At 37.3% G+C, this 19,359-nt stretch overlaps 1 protein-coding gene across 1 annotated transcript in view; it reads right to left on the bottom strand.

Annotated features, from left to right (window-relative positions):
* The window catches only part of GHR (growth hormone receptor), a 287,963-nt gene that overhangs the window by 210,411 nt on the left and 58,193 nt on the right, over window positions 1–19,359 (bottom strand). The gene's annotated exons all lie outside the window — the stretch shown is intronic.

The following is a 19,359-nucleotide window of genomic DNA, read 5'->3' as shown; positions in this document are numbered from 1 at the left end:
AGTAGTTCAGTAAGCTACATATCAAACTCATGCAACAAAAGCCAGGACAGAGTGACCAAAATAGATACCTCCAAATCTCAAACTTACCCCTAGAGAAATAGCTCAATGAGCTGGAGTATGCTCAATGCATGCAGAAAACCTGAGTTTAAGCCCTCCCTAGCTGCACAAGATATCTGAGCTTGGCTAGGAGTGACTTCCACCCACCTCCAAGCACAAAACTGTAAGTAGCAAGTAACCAACACCAAGTGTGGTCCAAAAAACAAACAAACAAAAAAGATACAAAACAAGTATAAAACTTAATCCTTTTTCTATCTCCCCTCGTGAAGCTAAAATGATATCCACTGGTAAATAATTACACACTCAGGCAACCAAGTGTAAACAACAAAGTTTCAAAGTTTGCCCCAACTACCTGTATAGAAAATTCATTGTCTGTGCCAAATGGGGTTAAGTCTGATCACAGAGGACACCTGGAAACTGGCCAGAGCCTAAGTCATAAAGGTCTAAATCTTTGAATTAGATGCTTCTATGTTTTTCTGATAACATAAAGGCTTTTGGAAGCACACAAACTAGTTCATATATCTTTTTTGGAGGAAAATTCAGAAACAGTTATATTGTATTTGAGCTCTTTCTACTTTTCTTATTTAGCTTTTTCATTCCCCTCCACTTTCCATCTCCAGCTGCCTGGTCTTTTGCTTTCCATTGTTTTCTCTTATTCTTTTAAAAAGTAAGAAAAAAACATTAAAAGTGATTTATCTGTGTTTCTTCATTTCAAAATCTTGTTTAGAAAATTTTAATTATCTTATATTTCAAAAGAGAACACAAAAGTCCAAGATAATAAAGCTGGGATGGACTGAAACAGGATCCCATCTGATAATAGAGTCCTTGACCACTATGTGCTACTCCCTCTTAGGTGATTTTGGCTTCAGTCTTTGTTATGAAGATGAGCTGTTGGGCATCAAGTGGGAAAATAACATGGATATGTAAGAAATTAATCTTGGGCTGAAGGAAAGTCTAAAGGCTAAGACATTAGCATTTCACAACACTGACTTTGGTTTGATCTTTGGCACTGAATAAAATCCTCCAAACAATACTAAGAGTGATACCTAAACCCAAACCCAAGAGCAAACCCTCATCAGTAAGAACTGCCCCTAACAAACAAACAAAAAAAATTAAACCTAACAACAGTTATCCTTGAGAAAAATTGCACATACAATTCTCAATCCACCTCGCCAGCCCCTACTAAACTGTTTTTAAAATCATAATTATGTTGGTAATCACTGAGGAAATTTATGACAGCTTTTCATGTTAATTATACAGCTTTCAGACCTTTTACTTCTCCCACTTGTACACACACAATGACAAAAATCAGGAGCCAACTTGTTAGAGGTTATACTGACCCAGATGAAGAAACAGAATAAAACAACAAAAACTAAATTCATAATGTCCAATTACTTTCTATAACCACTCCAAAAGAAACTCAACTAAAGTCTTTCTAGAGAAATGTATTATTGTTGTTCTTTTTATTGATCAAAAAAGATTTCAGTCTGTGCACCGGTCAAGGAGTGGAACTTATTGTGATGACTTTCTTTGTGATTTTAGAAGTTCTGTTTCCTCGATGTCATTTTAATCTGTCTTCTGTGGTTAGTGGTCTTGGCCATTTTTTGGTTTAGTTCTTAGATTTAAACTAAAGAAATTTAATGGAGAGGAAGGTTAAAATATTAGCTCCTACAAGAATAATAACCTAGTGAATTAACTTATAGACTGTGATTAAAATGAAGAGATGAAAAGACTGCTACTGCTCCCCACCTGCTCCCCATCACCCCCAAGCCTGTCTGATTCAATGCTTTTCTTACTGGTTATGAAGAAGGCTGGACTATCCACTGAATATTCTCCAGCTATAAAACCAGCCAGTTTAGTGACTAGCATACTTCTTGGCTTACATTTTTTATATGTACTCAGTGTTGATGCAAGACTATGTTCCAGGAAGCTAAGACTAAATCCAACTAAATGGAACTGGATCTTAATTAAGCTTTACTGCCAACTACATGAAATTGCAAGTGGGACCTCAACTTGAGTCCACCATTATTTTTTCTCTAAACAATTCCCTGATACACAGAAGCTAATAAACTATTTAGATGGAGCAGAGCATAATTATACTAATCAAATGGATAAAGAACAATGTCACACTTTGTCAAGGTGATTGCTTTTATAAGCTGCCCACATTTAACAATAAAAAGAGAGAATACCAGAAAATGAGGAAGAAAAAAACCTGATAGCAACAGTTGTAAACAATAGCTATCAGCATGAAAGAAACCCTCATCTCTGTAAAAATAAATTTGAAAGCAAGTAAAATCTTGTTTTTACCAGTGAGAAAATATCTTTGTGGATTTGCATTTTCCAGAAGTATTTTCTAGAAATAACAAGGTTCAAAGTCTCCAGGGAACTCTGACGAAATCTGGAAAGAAGTAGCAGCTAAGGCTGATATGGTATATATCTATGATGGGGCTGATGTGTGTAGGGTAGTGCATGTTGGGTAAGCTATATTACATTTCCTCACCTTATGGAGTAAATACTCTTTTTTTTTTTTTTTTTTTTTGGTTTTTGGGCCACACCTGGCGTTGCTCAGGGGTTACTCCTGGCTGTCTGCTCAGAAATAGCTCCAAGCAGGCACGGGGGACCATATGGGACACCGGGATTCGAACCAACCACCTTTGGTCCTGGATCGGCTGCTCGCAAGGCAAACGCCACTGTGCTATCTCTCCGGGCCCGGAGTAAATATTCTTACAATAAAGTCTATGCTGTTTAGAAAGGGGGATGTCTTTTCTGAGACTATTTGCTTAATACTTGGCTGTATCCATCACCTGACCCTATGACTCTTCCTCATTTGAGATATTACAAATTCCCAATGAAATGGAGAGCATTATTTCTCATAATTAAATTAAAGGTCTGATGATTTTGAGATATTGGAGACTAGATAAGAAAGATTAATTGAATGTTTTCTTAACCATTAAAGAAAAAAGAAAAATTATCTCACAGCCTTGAGTTCAGGATATCAAAGTGAGAAATATGGATGTTCAAAATGTTTGTGAGTGAGACTGGCATACATTGAAAGGTGAAGAAGAACTCATGGAACCTATAACAGACCTGAGAATGAGGATGTGTCAGAGCTTTGAACTGATGTCAAACATGATAGTGCTGACTTGTGCTATGACTTGGATTAACAGTTTGTGAAGCATGTGGCCACATGGCAACCTGCTGGTCAAAGGAAAGGTTATCTTAGCACTAAAGAATTTAGATAGAGTGATCTTTACTATTAAAAAATACTGAAGAAAGTGAAAATTGATACATTTTTTTCTATCTGCCAGACATGCATCTAAATCCTGAAGACAGGTGCTTGCTGTTAGGCCCCATAAGCCTAACAGCTACAGTTTCAAGAAGCCAGATAGGGAAAGGTGAGGAGTGGGAAAACTAGACCTGTCAAAATACCTCAGATCTTCTATAGTTCTCTAGCTGGATCAGGTCCAAACTCTTCATGGTTTACCTATCTCCTCAGCCTACTCTACTGATTTCCCCTCCCATGTCTAATGACTCACATTACCTGTTCCTGAACCAGAAACCAGCCCATTTCTGTGCCTTTTTAACATGTTGATTCCTGTATATGCTACCTACCTTTCTCCCTCAATTCTGTCCCCACCCTCATGCAGTCTCACCCAGTACCAGAGGGAGTAATTTACTCTCTGCCTGAACCTTTATAGTATCAGCACACACCAGCACCATGATCATCAACATGGAGTACTGAAATACTCTTTACTTTGGATGTACTCCGAAAATGATAACGGGTGTAGCAATTTTGATTCCCATCAAAAATTCATCACCCAGCAACTTACTAGTAGCTAGAACACAGACTTATATCTGAAAAGCATCTGGACTTAAGTTGTCACTATTAGCATGAGAGATGACATTCCTAGGATGATTGCAAGTAGGGGTTCTGATGATAGTAGAGGAGTACAAACAACGCAAAAGTTTAAATACACTGTTTTTCTGGGCTAGCCTTTAAAATCAATTCCTGAAATGTTAAACCTTTTCTTTATTTTTTTTTCAAGAGAAACGCCCAATCTGCTGTACTGTTTTTCTTTTTTTTATAATTATCTTTATTTAAACACCGTGATTACAAATATGATTATAGTAGTATGATTACAGTCATGTAAAGAACACCCCCCTTCACCAGTGCAACATTCCCACCACCAATTTCCCAGATCTCCCTCCTCCCCATCCCCCCACACCTGTACTCGAGACAGGCTTTCTACTTCCCTCATTCATTCACATTGTTATGATAGTTTTCAGTGTAGTCATCTCTCCAACTGCACTCATCACTGTATGTGATGAGCTTCATGTTCATAGTCCAACATCCCCGTGGATGGGATGGTAGATAGAAAATGCCCAAATATGGTTCATTATAAAAATAATATGAAACTGGGTTGGATAAAATTTACCATTCCCTATCATGCACATATATAAACTCAAGCAAAATTTTTAAAGGCAGTAAAGGAAGATGATGATCCTTTAGGAAAGAGCAAAAGAATATGGGTTCTTTGAAGCAAGCAGTAAGGTGTCTGCCTTGCACATGTCGTACTAGGATGGACCGCAGTTTTATTTCCCTTGTGTCCCATATGATTCCCCAAGCCAGTAGCGATTTCTGAGCGCATAGCCAGGAGTAACCCCTAAGTGTTACTGGGTTTGGCCCAAAAACAAAAAAAATGTGGATTCAATCATTTATACTGTACATATTGCTAGACTATGTTCCAGGTACCAGAGACATAGAGGAGAAAGACAAAGGCAGAAAATAACATAAAGGAATAATAAAATCTCAACTGTTGCCTTCAAGGACTTTGTGTGCTCAAAGATGAATATGGGTCAGGCAATAAATGAGTACTATCTATCATATAATAGTAAGCACTATAGAGAAAAATAAACACAGACATGTAGGAAAGAATGTCTGGAGAGGGATGAGGGTGCTGTGCTTTTAAATGGGTTGTAAGGGCAATGTCAAAATAAAGGAGGACAAGAGAGAGAAAGAGAGGAGAGAGAAAGAGAGAGAAAGTGAGAGAGAGAAAGAGAGAGAGGGGGAGAGAGAACTCCAGGTGTGAGAAGAGCAAGTGAAAAAGCCTGAAGGTAAGCAATTCTTGACACACCTGAGAAATAGCAAGGTAACAGTGAATGAGACAGACAGGCTGCTCTGTTACAACATGTGTTCCTTTAACAGAAATTAGTTCATTGTGGTAAATAGTAGAATAAGTATTGGTATAACATGGTATCATGATTTTTTTTAGCAAAATGGTGCCAGAACAGCAGTAAGAGAATTCAGACCTTAACATGGAAAAAAGAGGCCCACTAGTTGACTGATGTGCAGGCCCCAGTAGATTAGCTCTATGTCAAAGAATTCAACTGAGTATCTGAACCAGAGCTATGCACCCAGAAATGTGCTTCTTCCCTCCTACAAAGCTCTTATCTAAAGAGAATTGTACTTCCTCCTATGATCACACTTGGGTCAGCTTGATGGACTCAATGCTCCAAAGATTACAAGGGAACCACATAAAAAAGCATTAAAATATGATGACTCCAGAGATTTTTGAGTGGTGGAATTAGATGATATGATCTGTAAAAAATGAGGATGAGGATTAGGTGATGGACAGAATGAATGAGCCCTGTAGAAAGACAGGGTAAAACCATTACAATAATTCTGGTGAGATAGGTCAATGGCTTGGACCAGAATGGTACTAACAATGGAAAGGCTTTGTGAAATAGTAGAATTGACTGATGGGCTTAGAAAATGGGAGGAAGAAAGAAATTAATGGAAGTCAAATGGAAGAAGTCTCTCTCCCTGTTTATAAATGCATATATGTGTATATATAAATGTATATATATGTATATAAAATGTATATACATAAATATATATAAACAAGTAACTAAGTATGATAAGTATCACTTAGATGAGTATGATTGAAGTAAAAGGGAATCCAAGTAAAAATTCCACAAATACTCTTTAAAAAACTATCTTTAGTGCTTATAAGGTATTCAAATACAAATCTCGATAAAGTAGTTCAGTAGATATGGCTAGAGTTTAGAGAGACATTAATTTGGAAGCTTAAGTGCACAGATATTATTTAAAGTCATGGGGGTAAAATGTAGTTAAATGATCATAAAGTATTTATTTGTCACTTGCAACTAGAACACAGGTATTAATATCTTTAAAAAGGCTGTAGACTTAACTTTCATCACAGAAGCATGGAATTGTGGAATGTAGAAGAATTGAGGGACTAAGAAAGCAGAGGGGTACAAAAATAGAAGCTTGGAAACTAGTGCTCCTAACAGTCAGAGATTGAGGGCATGAGTCCAAATAATAAATAGAGCTTTACAAAGAACACCTGTGAGATGTGAAGAAAATGAGAAAAGTACAGTGGCCTGGAAGGCAAGTGAAAAAAGAGCTTAAATGAAGAACTAAAATGAAATCAAAATTAAGGTTTTGCTACTATTTTTAGTTACCATGAGAAGTTGAACAAATTTATTAATGATCAAGTCCAATTTTTTTTCTACCTACTTTTTTGGGGACATGACTTGGGGGATATGGGTCACCACTGGTGCTCTGGACTTAGTCTTGGCTCTCTATGCATGAGACTGACCATGAAGTGCCTAGGATTTGAATCATTTTTATCTCCTATTCAGTGATGGCTAACATTTTTTGAGCCCGAGTGCCCAAACTGCCACACAAAACCAAAGAATGCTTGGTCCTCCCAATGGCCAGTCCGGCCTTGTTGCCAGGTGAGCTGCAAAGCAGACACCAGCATAATTGCCTCCCGCCGCGCCGCATATCTTAATTGCGGACCTTCCTGCGTGCCAGCTGCAAGGCCTTAGCGTGCCACAGCTGGCACGCGTACCACAGGTTTGCCATTGAGGTGACCTATATGATCTTTTTGAGCCCCCACTCCAGTTTCTACCTCAACATCTTTAATAGTTTATAGAATGTTCTCTCCCCAAGAAAAAACTGGGTAGTCAATAAAGAAATACATAGCTTAACAACGTACTATATTTTATTTTTTGGCTTACTATCACATATTACAATGTGTTTGCATAAAGATCGGATTGATCCAGTAGAAAGAATATATAAATAACACAAGAGAGGAGGGCAGAGAATTATTGGTTCACATAATGTCCCTGCATAGAAGGCAAGAGGGATGGCAAGTGCCAAGTGGAGAAAGTTGTGATACTCTGTTAGCAGGACAAAGGCTAAGTTTATGGGCACTAGGGCACTTCTGAAATCTCTTCCAACTGCCTTGTTGTTTTGGTTTGTTCTTGTACTCTTTATGCAGTAAAGTAGAAAGAAAGGTTATTTGCTCAGAGGTAATAAGTAATATTAGAGGTTTGTTTTAAAGAGGAGAGGTATGAGAAAGTTGTTAAGGGATTTGGGGCACCATGTTATCAAAGTTAGTTACTAGTTCTATCTCTGATCTTAGTGGTCATGCATCTAAAAAACCAGTAAACATGGATGAGTATTTTTGAACTCACAAACATGGGTAGGCAAAGAGATGAAATTAAACTGGACTATAATTTTTTCAGACCAAAATTCAATAGAGTGAAAAATATTAAAATCAACTGCTATGAATTGAATATAAATCAAAGAATTCATATCTTGACTCCCCAACTGTGATGATATGGAGGTAGGAAATTTTATTTTTTAATTAATTTATTTTGGAGATTTTGGGTCACACTAGGATCGACATTTGAAGTGTTTTGGACAACAGATGGGTACCCAGGGATCAAACCCAGGTCAGCCACATTCAAGGCAAGAGCAGTACCTTATTGTATAATTATCATTCCAACCCACAAGATGGGGCATTTTAGAGGTGATAAAGTCATAAAGGTGGAGTTGCAATGAACTTATCCTCTTATAAAGGCCCAAAGGGTGTGATTTGATTCAAAGGAGTAAAGAACATTCTTACATGTGGTGGCCCTCTCTGGATCCCCATGGAAGTGAATCCCCTAGGTGTTGTCAGAGTGAATCCCTGAAACCTGAAACACTTCTTGGGGGCACTAAAAGCAAATAAAAGGGATTAACTGAGTGATGGGTTTATGGACTGGATTAATCCCCAAACTGCAATACACATGTATGCCACATGCCCATACACAAGGCATGCACAAAAAACACAAGTTTTCTTACTCTTTCTGCCATGTAAGAAATATAATGAGATGTCAGTAACTCCAAATATGGGCCCTTACCTCATCATGTTGGGCATCATGATCTTGAACTTTCTTCCTACAGAACAAAGTAACAAAATGCCCACTATCCAAACTGTGGTATTTAGTCTATTGTAGGCCTAACAATGGTGGGACTAAGATTTGAACCATAAAATAAGGATGTAAAACAGATGTGTACCTGTTGTCCACTGAGAATGAAGAGTTTGGGTTATAGGAATAGCTTAGGCAATGCCCAATCTAGTGGCAACTATAGACATATGACCCCACCTTATGGGGAAATAAAATTTTCTCTTTTCTTAACATATTATTTTATATTCTTAAGCTTGTGACACAACAGCAACATCAGAATCAAACTTCTTGATGGGAGAGGATAAGATAAGGAATGCACCTGTTCACAATAAAAAGTCACCACATCTTGAGGTTTATAGTAACAGGGTCAACCAATTCCTCCAACAAAGAAGGGCACCACAGAAAAAGGACCTGAAAATGTGATAAACATAGAGCTGAGAGATCTCTTTTTTCTGAGAGATCTCTTACAAATTATTTCCACCTGCCTATCTCTTTCAAGATTTCTTACAATTCACATCCTTTCCCATACATAATACTCAACAGAAACTTACAAGTTAGTTTTCTTTTTTTTTTTTTTTCTTTAGGACATTTTTCATCAAGAGCTGTAGGATTCATCAACTAAGCCCCTTGAACACACATAGACTTTATTTAGTGCTAAAATCTAGAAAGGCCAAAGGACCAGAATGACAACAGTGAAGCCACTTAAATGAGTATTTCAAAGTTTTAGAAATATTATCTAAATAAAAAATATTGAGATCCTGAATTCTTTTGGAAAGTACCTTCTTATTTTGGGTTCCATAAAAGATTCCCATTGGTTTAGACCCTTCTCTCCAGAGCAGTCCATTTTATATTTTTCTTTTATCATAATATCAGAAGACAGACAGCTTTGGGCTGAATTCTCAGGCCCATTTTGCTAAGTGACTCCCTACTGGGATTGACTATTGGGAGAGTTGGAGATTGAACAGAGAAATTCAAGTATTATTTCCCATAATCCTTGTGCCAGTTATTATAAAATTTAGAAGGGGACTCTTAACCTAATAAAATGTCTTAAAATTCCATTTAAGATGTTATAAAAAAACACATAGAAAATTAGAACAAATTAAAAAAATTCAACAGCAATAATTGGGTCCATTTTATATATAATTTGGGCTAAATGTCAACAAGTTAGTAATACAATGTTATATTCATCCAAGATTAGGTAATTTGGTTATAAAGACTAAGGTCAAATTATATAGCTGTTAATTTTCAATGAATTTGCTTAACAATCAACAGTCAATGACTACATTCCTATTTCCTTTTAATGGCTCAGAATCCTAGAAGTTCACGGGAAAAAAGTTTTGACTTTTCCCAAAGGTAACTCATGTCAAGGTAAGATTCCTAAACATCTACAACTCCTAAAGGTTTTTTTTTTAACTTAAGATAAAATTAATGTTTCTACCTAATGTCATAGTGATATAAAAAAGAATGAACATAATATTAAAGTTCTAAAATCTTAATCATGAGAATACACAGACTATAAGCACTATCTGTTCAGAGTTAATAGTTAATTTAAGTTTGTTTCCAACGATGGATCAAATATATTTTGCTATGGAAAATGAGGACAAAAAAAAGAACTATATTTTGACTTTTTTTACCTACTTTTTGCTCCCCCCAAATTATAATAGGAGGTAAGGTGAAATTAGATTAAATTTCTATATAGCAGATATAGTACTCTGTAATCTCATAACATTAAGTGAACCATATATAAATTTAGATTTCTAAACCAAAATTAGAGGTTTTTGTTAATCACCATCATCATCTTCTACTTCTTCTTTTCTTCGTTTTCTTCTTCTTCTTCTTCTTCTTCTTCTTCGTCTTCTTCTTCTTCTTCTTCTTCTTCTTCTTCTTCTTCTTTTCTTCTCTTCTTCTTCTTCTTCTTCATTTCTTCTTCTTCTTCTTCTTCTTTCTTCTTCTTCTTCTTCTTCTTCTTCTCTTCATCTTCTTCTTTTCCTCCTCCTCCTCTTCATCTAACTACTTTCCTCCTCTTCATCTACTACTTCCTCCTCCTCCTCCTCCTCCCTCCACTCCTTCTTCTGCCAGGGACTATACAGTTGATTGCTTGATGTGAAATAGTATTTAGTTATCTCAGGCATTTAATGTGTCAGAGTACTATGCTATATTACTCTAATTCAAAAAAGAGAAAACAGAGGCCACATAGGATAAGGACTCACAACAAATGCACACTTTGGGTCTAATCCTCAATTCAAATTCAAATCAATAATATTCCAAAGTCTGAAGATACCAACTAGTGCTTCTCTCTTGGCTTCATACTTGCTCCTTCACATATTGATTCACTGCAGGAAGTATTTTTTTTAGTTTGTTTTTAGCTGAACAAAATGGTGAATTCCACAAGTGTACTGACAATGCTCCCTATTTCTCTTGAACATGCATGGAACAACAGTTGTCACTGAATAACACCTCCAACAATGTTGACTATGTGAATGATGCACTAAAATTATGATTTTTGAAAGCTCCAAAAATATACATAGAAACCCCTGAAACAAGTAAACTCTGGACAAAATTGTTCAAGTAAGAACTTGTATCTAGATGCCATCCCTTTTTAGGAAGTGCTTCCTTGCTTTTTTAATCACTTTTGATTCATCAATCCAAGGATTAGGCTTGAACAGAAATTCTCCTCAGCTCAGAGAAGTAGAATTCTAGCCTATACTTGTTGGTCCTATGCCAGTCTTCCTTTAACAGTCAACAACTCCTAACATGCATGCTCAACAACCCCCAAGGTAGAGCAAGCCTAAGAGGCTGTAGAGGAAATCTGATTGTCCTTGAGAAAAGAAAAAACCCTTCCAACTTGTACATGTGACCCTGTGTACTGTGAGGCATTAAAAAACTTGGAATAATTTGTAGTTAAAAGAACAGGGCTAGATCAGGCCTTTACCCTCTATATAAAGAGAATGAAGTCCCAAGAGATGAAGGAACTCAGAAAACCAGGTAATGAGTGGTTGACTGAAGAACACAGTATTCCTGTGCTGGCCTTTCAAAGATGTCATATTCAATATAAGAACTTAATGGCTGCTACTGATGTACTGACGATTGAGGAGGACCATTTGTGGATGTAAAAATAATGTGAAGCCTGATAAGATTTTTATCTCTGCTCAACTCTTTTGTACTTTTTCCTTGAGACTTCCTATTCTCCTCTAACCTTACTAACTAGTCTACCAAGCTCCCTTCACTATACTAATTGAGCACAAAATCTGGCAAACCGGACCAGGAGCCATAATTACCTATATAAGATTGTATTTCTTCCTGTATCTGACTGATTACATCATTCAATGTGGGCAAAGCAAAAAACTATTTCTTTTTTTTTTTTTTTTTTGTCACATCTGGCAGTGCTCAGTGGTTACTCCTGGCTCTATGCTCAGACATTGCTCTGGCAGGCTTGGGGGACCATATGGGATGCTGGGATTTGAAACCACCGTCTTTCTGTATGCAAAGCAAACGCCCTACTTCCATGCTATCTCTCCAGCACCAAAACTATTACTTTTTTGCTAGGTAACTCCAAAAAACAATCCCACATTCAGTACAACTAACATCAACAACAATAACAACAACAACAACAAAGGCTGATCTCTGAGATCTGTGCCTCATAATTACAACTCTTAAAGAAAAAAAAATAAAAGACTATGGAAAAAAAAGAAGGAATCCTAACTTAAAGTAAAATAGGTTGCAAAATGGAATAATGTGGATGTAAAAGAATTGTATAGAAGATTTCAAGAAAATAATATTGGGGATGGAAATCTTTGTGTAGTCAAGAAAAATAAAATTGAACAAACTGTAAAAAAAAACCTCATTTAGATATCTACCCAAGTACAAGATCCTTCCCTTATAGGGTGTTCAATCTGCACTGTGTAAGTCATCTAATCAGGGTGAACATAAATTTGTCCCTTATCTCTCACTATCCCTTATGCTCTAAGGAGTAAGCACTTAAGGATCTGCCTTTTTTAAATCCCCACACTTTTCCTACTGAGCATTGTAATGGTTGCTGACATCTTCCCTGATGTCCAAAATTTCACTTCCACTTTCTTTTATCTCTGAGATGTCACCTTTTAAAGAACTCTGCCCTGACTATTATAAATAAAATACTAACCCTCTTTAACCTTCAACCCTAACATGTTTTGTTTTCCCTATTGTACTTACCTCCATAAAACACACTATATATGTGAGGTGCCCCTTCCCCAATGCCCTATATTAATATCACTTGGATGGTCAGACCCACCCACACCTGGGAAGGGTCTGAGCTTTGAAATGAAGAATATAAGGTGTTGCCTGGGGAAAAGATGAGGCAGACAAGGAAAAACAGAGCAGCAAGGAAGCACAGAGAGCTGCAGGGAGACAGAGGCTGATAGAGCCAGAGGAGGATCGACAAGAAGCTACTTGGAAAAGGCATAGAATAGCATAGAATAACATAGAAGCCATGTGAGGAAATGCACATGGAGGTTAGAGCCGTAAAATAAAGCTGGCTGACTCCTATGAAACTTTAACTGACTGATTTTGAATTTCTATGCTGTTATCCTGCGTCTTCAGACTCACTGGCTGAAGGGGTAAAGGTGCTTTGAAGAGAAAGTCCTCCTCCAACACTAGGACTTTAAACTTTATATTTTATATTAAAACAACATACACATATATATTTGTTAACTGACCACTAATATATATGAAAGAATTTGTTCTGCTTGATGTGGAATCTCTGCCACACAGCAGTAACTAATCCATAACAGGCTCTCCATAATATTTTGTTAAATGCATGAAGTTTTCCAAGATAGCCTATTTCACATTGACAGAAATTCATCATTTTGAATGAAAATGCCTTACATTAGGTTAAAAAATGAGACAATTCTTAATTTATTTCTCACTTTAAAATCTAGATGTTGGAGCATAATGCATGTATAAAGTTTTGGGCTTGATTTCCTGCCTGATATTGCATGGTCCTCAGAGAACAGCTAAGTGTAACCACCCAAAAAGGGGAAAACCTAGAATAAACTGCATCTTTCCTTACCCCAGACAAGCTTTCTTTTGATTTGTTTTCAGGATATATTTAGCAGTATTTAGGGGCTACTCCCAGCATGGTGATTGGGGGTTACTACTGGCATTGCCTGGGGACCATGAAGGCAGGGATTAAACCCAGGCCTCAAGCATGCAAAATATGCATTCTAGGCCACTGAATCCTCTCCGCCTCAAACAAATATTTTAAAAGATAATTTTGTGATTATTATAAGACATGGCATAGTTTGACAATGTATCCATTGCTGAGAAGTCTCTAGGACACCCATAAATCCAAAAGCATTTCCTGAAGACTTTCAACAACCTGGACATTCTTATTATATGATGTTTTCCTTTTATTACTCAGTCAATTTTTGCAGTATGGCAGAAGGAAAACTAGATCTTGATACCTGACCCTGAAGAATTTTGTTTCAAAGCTCCTGGTAGTCACAAATTAAAGTTATAAAGAGCTCAAGACACCAAATCACGTAGTAAGAGTACAGCTTGACTTCAAAGCCTGCACATAGCAGAACATGCTGTACCTGTCTTTCAGTAATGACTCAGCTTTCAAACAACTTCTCAATCTGCTTATTTTCCTGTCTCTCCGTTAGTTTAAGAAATGACCATGGACAATCATAAATACTGTAGTTATTTTAAAAACTATCTCATTTTTACTATATATGATTAGTGACTTTCTCCAAGTGAGAGAAATCTGGATATAGGAATCATTATCCTGTACCAGTGAGATAAATTCATACACTTAGCCTTATTTTAGAATTATAAGGGGTAAATGATAATACTGAATGAAGATAGGAAGAGAAAGAGGTTAGAATATTTGGTTTGATTTAAGGACAAATAAAATAAATTATAAACCATTTTTCTTTCAAATTCAAAATAATCTACTATATGGACATAATTTAAAAGTTTGAGAACACAAATTAAAGGAAGTTGACCATTACCAATTGATTGGTATAATAAAATCCTGTTCTAAGAGCAAAAGAGAATGCCAGACAGGGATGTTATAAAGAGCAAAAGAACCTGTTTCTGGGGCCGGAGAGATAGCACAGTGGAGTTTGTCTTGCAAGCAGCTGATCCAGGACCTAAGGTGGTTGGTTCAAATCCCGGCATCCTATATGGCCTCTCATACCTGCCAGGAGATATTTCTGAGCAGATATCCAGGAGTAACCCCTGAGCACCACCGGGTATGGCCCAAAAAAACAAAACAAACAAACAAACAAAAAAAAGAAACTGTACCCTGGAATAAGATGGAAACATTTTTAAGATAAGCTCGTCTTTAGTTTGCACTAGCAGAATGCTTAGAGAAAGATCCTATAAACACCATGAGCTTATTTTACAAACTTTTTCAACTTTCTTATCTGTGGTAAATTTACTGTGGGTAAAATATTTCTGTGGTCCTAGTATTCTGAGCCCCCTGATTCCACCACACCACCAGTAAAACAGTATAAACAATTTTCCTGGAAGTAAATAACAGGCAGAGTAGGCTTGCAAAATTTCTTATACATCTCCTATGCTGAGAATTCTTCAACAAAACATGTTTTTCCAAGAATAGCCAGTATATTTAAAAGATCAACTTTTTACTGCTTTTGATTTTACTAACATGTATGAAGTACTGACTGTTAGTCATAATTTGGATAGCTAAGTTATTTTCATGCACTATTTAACTTTATCCACTTAACAACCTGATAAGGTAGGAGGGAATGCTAACTATGCAGAGAAGTTCCACCCTTGTCCATCCTTCTCCCATTCATCAATAATAAAAATTCAATCATTATTTCATAAAGAAGCAGAGAAAAGAGATACTGAATAATTTGATTAAATTATAGAGTATGGATTTTAAGCTAGGTAGACTAACCCAGGAAGTTTGCTTTAACCACAATCCCAGACAATACATACTGATAGCCTGTGGGTTAACTGGATCTACAAAAACATGTTTGTTTGTTGGGAATCACATGACATTCAAATTTTGGAATACCTCCTAAATTTAAGGGCCTGTGACTGACATAAAAGCTCAGTTTAAAGTGAATGAGCACTGAAACACAGCCTATATTTGAAATCTACCCACTGGGATGAAGGAAGTGTGCTATTTCTTAATTTGAACAAAAATACCAGATATACTAAGCTATCCAAGTGTTATCAACAAACTGGGTTTTAAACAAAATCCCAAACTCCTGTTTTTTCAAGTAAGGAAAGCAAATTAGAAAGGAAGGAAAACAGAAGGAAGGAGGTAAGAGGAAAGAAGGCAGAAAGGTGAAAAGAAGAGATGGAAGAAAGGAAGGAATGAAAGAAGGAAGGAAGGAGGAAAGAAGGAAGGAAAGAAGGAATGAAGGAAGGAAGGAAGGAAGGAAGGAAAGAAGAAAGAAAGTGAAAGAGAGTGGGAAGTGAAGGAAGGAGGGAAAGGAGATAGAGGGAAGGAGGAAAGAAGGGAGGGAGGAAAGAAAGTAGAAAGGAAGGGAGGGAGGAAGGAGGAGAGATAGGAAGGAAGGAAGGAAGGAAGGAAGGAAGGAAGGAAGGAAGGAAGGAAGGAAGGAAGGAAGGAAGGAGGGAGGGAGGGAAGGAAGGAGGGAGGGAGGGAAGGAAGGAGGGAAGGAGGGAAGGAGGGAGGAAGGGAGAAAGGAAGGAAGAAAGGAAGGAAGGAAGGAAGGAAGAAGGAAGGAAGGAAGGAAGGAAGGAAGGAAGGAAGAAGGAAGGAAGGAAGGAAGGAGGGAGGGAGGAGGGAAGGAAGGAGGGAAGGAGGGAGGGAGGGAGGGAAGAAAGGAGGGAAGGAAGAAAGGGAGGGAGGGAGAAAGGGAGAAAGGAAGGAAGAAAGGGAGGAAGGAAGGAAGGAAGGGAGGGAGGGAGGGAGAAAGAAAGGAAAGTGGAGAGGGAAGAAGGGAAGGAAAAAAATGGACAGAAGGGAGGGTTTGGAATTAGAATTCCTCCATGTCAACAGCTTCTTTAGAAGGGACATGTGCTAGCCTGTGTGCAGCTGGCTCATATCACATAGTTATGTAACTGGCCAGGACACTTTCCTAGTTTGTGACCTATGTACTACATTACACTTTAAAGTCCTCCCTTCTTTCTTCTCTTGAAAACAGTCAAGTTATGGTCTTTCAAATTAATCTTAACTCCTTCATAGAATCAAAATGCAAGGCCAACTCTCCTGAATGCATTCCTTCAGGTGATCAAGTAGGGTGTTTTCCTTCACAGGTTGAAATTCTTGTTTTTTAAGGACATACTGTTCTCTTAAAACTCTGTGTCTGGCAGAACATTCACATACTCAGACACATGCACATAAGTGCATAACTTAGTTATAGGTAGTCAGGCATAGGACAAAGTTCTGAGACCTGTCCTTATTCTAAGAGTACTACCTTATAAAAATGAAAATTATATATATATATATATGCTTGAATTAGGAGGAATCATTTCTTCTCTTATATCACAGTAGACCTCTCATGTCTACAGTTTGTGGGCAATCATCAAGAACCAGAGGGAATGGGACCAGCACAATAGAAATTACTGCTGACATCTTCCAGCCCAATAGCACTTCTGTAGAGGACACATTTTTCTCTCCAAACTGATGTGGTCCAGAAGTTTCAAAGGGCCTTCTATGCCCTTTCCAAAGGAACAGCTGGCTGGCTTGTTACCAACAGGTAGTCAGGAGACTTAGAGGAACATATATGCCCAACACTTGGCTTAAGACATCAAATAGCCATTCTAATTTTTGTCATTTGTCTTCCTTACTATGAAAGTCCAGAGGAAATCAACATCGTAGAATGATGGCCCATTACCAGTAATTTAGAAACAATAAATTTTTGGCCTCTCAAATTAATTTCAAATTAGAATGGCAAGATTAGTACATTGGAACAGATAATCTTTCTGTGTATCAGAATGACTGCTGGTAAGAGTACATGTCTATTTAACATTTCTCCTCTTTCTTTAAATTAACAAGACACTTTCTTTTGGTGTTGGCAATGTACCCATCTTAAAACCAACTAATCATCCAGTGAATAAAAACTACAGACAGCCTTATGCAGTTTAATGAGTTATATGCTGAAGTCACCAATTGTTATATCTAGAATAAATAATATACTTGATTTGCTTATCTAATTATCTTTGTCCTTTACTCTTCTTTTATTATTTGAAAACATGGTGTATAAATTGCAAACAGCTATTTTGTGAGCAAGAGAATGAAAGAGGGCAACATGTTAAAAATTATGGGGTCAGAAAGCTAGAATAAGGCCATAATTTTGCTGAGACTGTAATATATAGAGCATTTGATCTTTATAATTTAGTTATTCTTTTCTATATCAGTTTCCTGATGAAATGTATCACCTCTCTTGAAGAATTTTATTGGGCTTGATTGGTTAATGCTTAATTATTAAACAGTAAATAGATATATATTATTTCATTGTGGGTTTAAAATATGGTGGTGCTTAGAGTCTATTCCTAACTCTGTGCTCAAGAGTGGCTCCTGGTGGTGCTCAGAATGTTATATGTGCTACCTGGTATTCCAACCTGTGCTGGTAACAAGCAAGACAAACACCTTACTCCTGTACTATATCTCTGGCCCATTTCATAAGGATTTAAACAAGATAATAATGTCTGTGAAATTGCCTCATAATTACTAATACAAGTATCAATCTAATCAAAAAATAAATCATTACTTTCTTCTTTTCAATCTGATTTCCACATCCAAGGACAAAGTAAGCCACATTTAGTTGCTACTGGCTAATATCTTTAAGGTAGGTCTCTCTAAAGTTTTTCTTGACTTTAATGTTAATTGGCATAGATATTACTAAGTAAACAATCTCTAGACAAATGAAAGAGTTTTTTTAAGGTGAGCAGTAGGATCCCAGGGTAAGTGTCAGATAGCCCTTTCCAGGCTGAAGTACAGATACTACAGCCTTGCTTTGTAGGGAGCCTAAGAATATTGAGGAAGAAGCAACATCGGAAAGCATCCCAAAATACCATAAATTGGGAGAAAAATTGAGAGGGATGTAAGGAGAGGGAGAGAGGGGGAAGAGAGAGAGGGAGGAAGAAAGGGAGGAAGAGAGAGAGAAAGGGAAGGAGGTAAGAGGAAGAGAGATGGAGGGAGAGAGAGGGAGAGAGGAGAGAGAAAGGAAGGGAAGAGAGGAGAGAGAGAAAAAGAGAGAGAGAAGAGAAGAGATCAAGACATTTATTCCCAGGAAAAATGCAAAATCTAAAAGGGAGAGCAATCCATTGCATGACTGGGATCCACAGGCCTTGACACAAAGAAGGTCTTTCCTGGGCCTATAAGCATCCACATGATCTCAATAGCTCTGAGTATGAACTCACCCATTATCAGGAATCTCTTTTTCAATATTTTCCACTTTTCAAGACAAGTTCTAGAATATCAAAACTTCTCTTTTCAATCCAGTAGTTCTTTGGCACCACATGAATCTGATAGTCATTTTTAAAGCATTTATCAGCAAGTTTATATATTTATTTTTGCTGAAAATGACTGATGTGTACATGTTTTAGTCTGTGTGGTGCAGTAGGTCTTTGTGGCAACTATTTAACTCTACTTACTGTGTTAGCAACAAAGATACTGACATAAAGGAAGTAGACTGTTTTACAGTTAACTAAAATTTACAAAAACAGGTTGGGCTATAATCTCACAGTCACTGCTGTAAAGGACATTGAGGCCATGCAAAAACCAAACAGCAATCAGAAATAGATAAAACTCTCTCATCAGTAATCAGAACCTGAAGTAAATCAGAGAGTTTTAAATAAAAATGACAGAAAAAAGGAGGAATGAAATAACAGAGAGAAGGGGCCAAAGTAGTGGCACAAGCAGTAAGGTGTCTGTCTTGTTGGTGCAAGCCTAGGACGGACTGAGGTATGGTCCCGTGATGTCTCATATGGTCCCCCAAGCCAGGAGCGATTTCTGAGCACAGAGCCAGGAGTAACCCCTGAGCATCACCGGGTGTGGCCCAACCCACACCCCCCCAAAAAAAAACAAAGAGGAGGAATAGAGAAGGGGGG

The sequence above is a fragment of the Suncus etruscus genome, chromosome 2, assembly GCF_024139225.1.
Source record: "Suncus etruscus isolate mSunEtr1 chromosome 2, mSunEtr1.pri.cur, whole genome shotgun sequence".
NCBI lineage: Eukaryota > Metazoa > Chordata > Mammalia > Eulipotyphla > Soricidae > Suncus > Suncus etruscus.
This window is presented reverse-complemented; position numbering and strand designations above follow the sequence as displayed.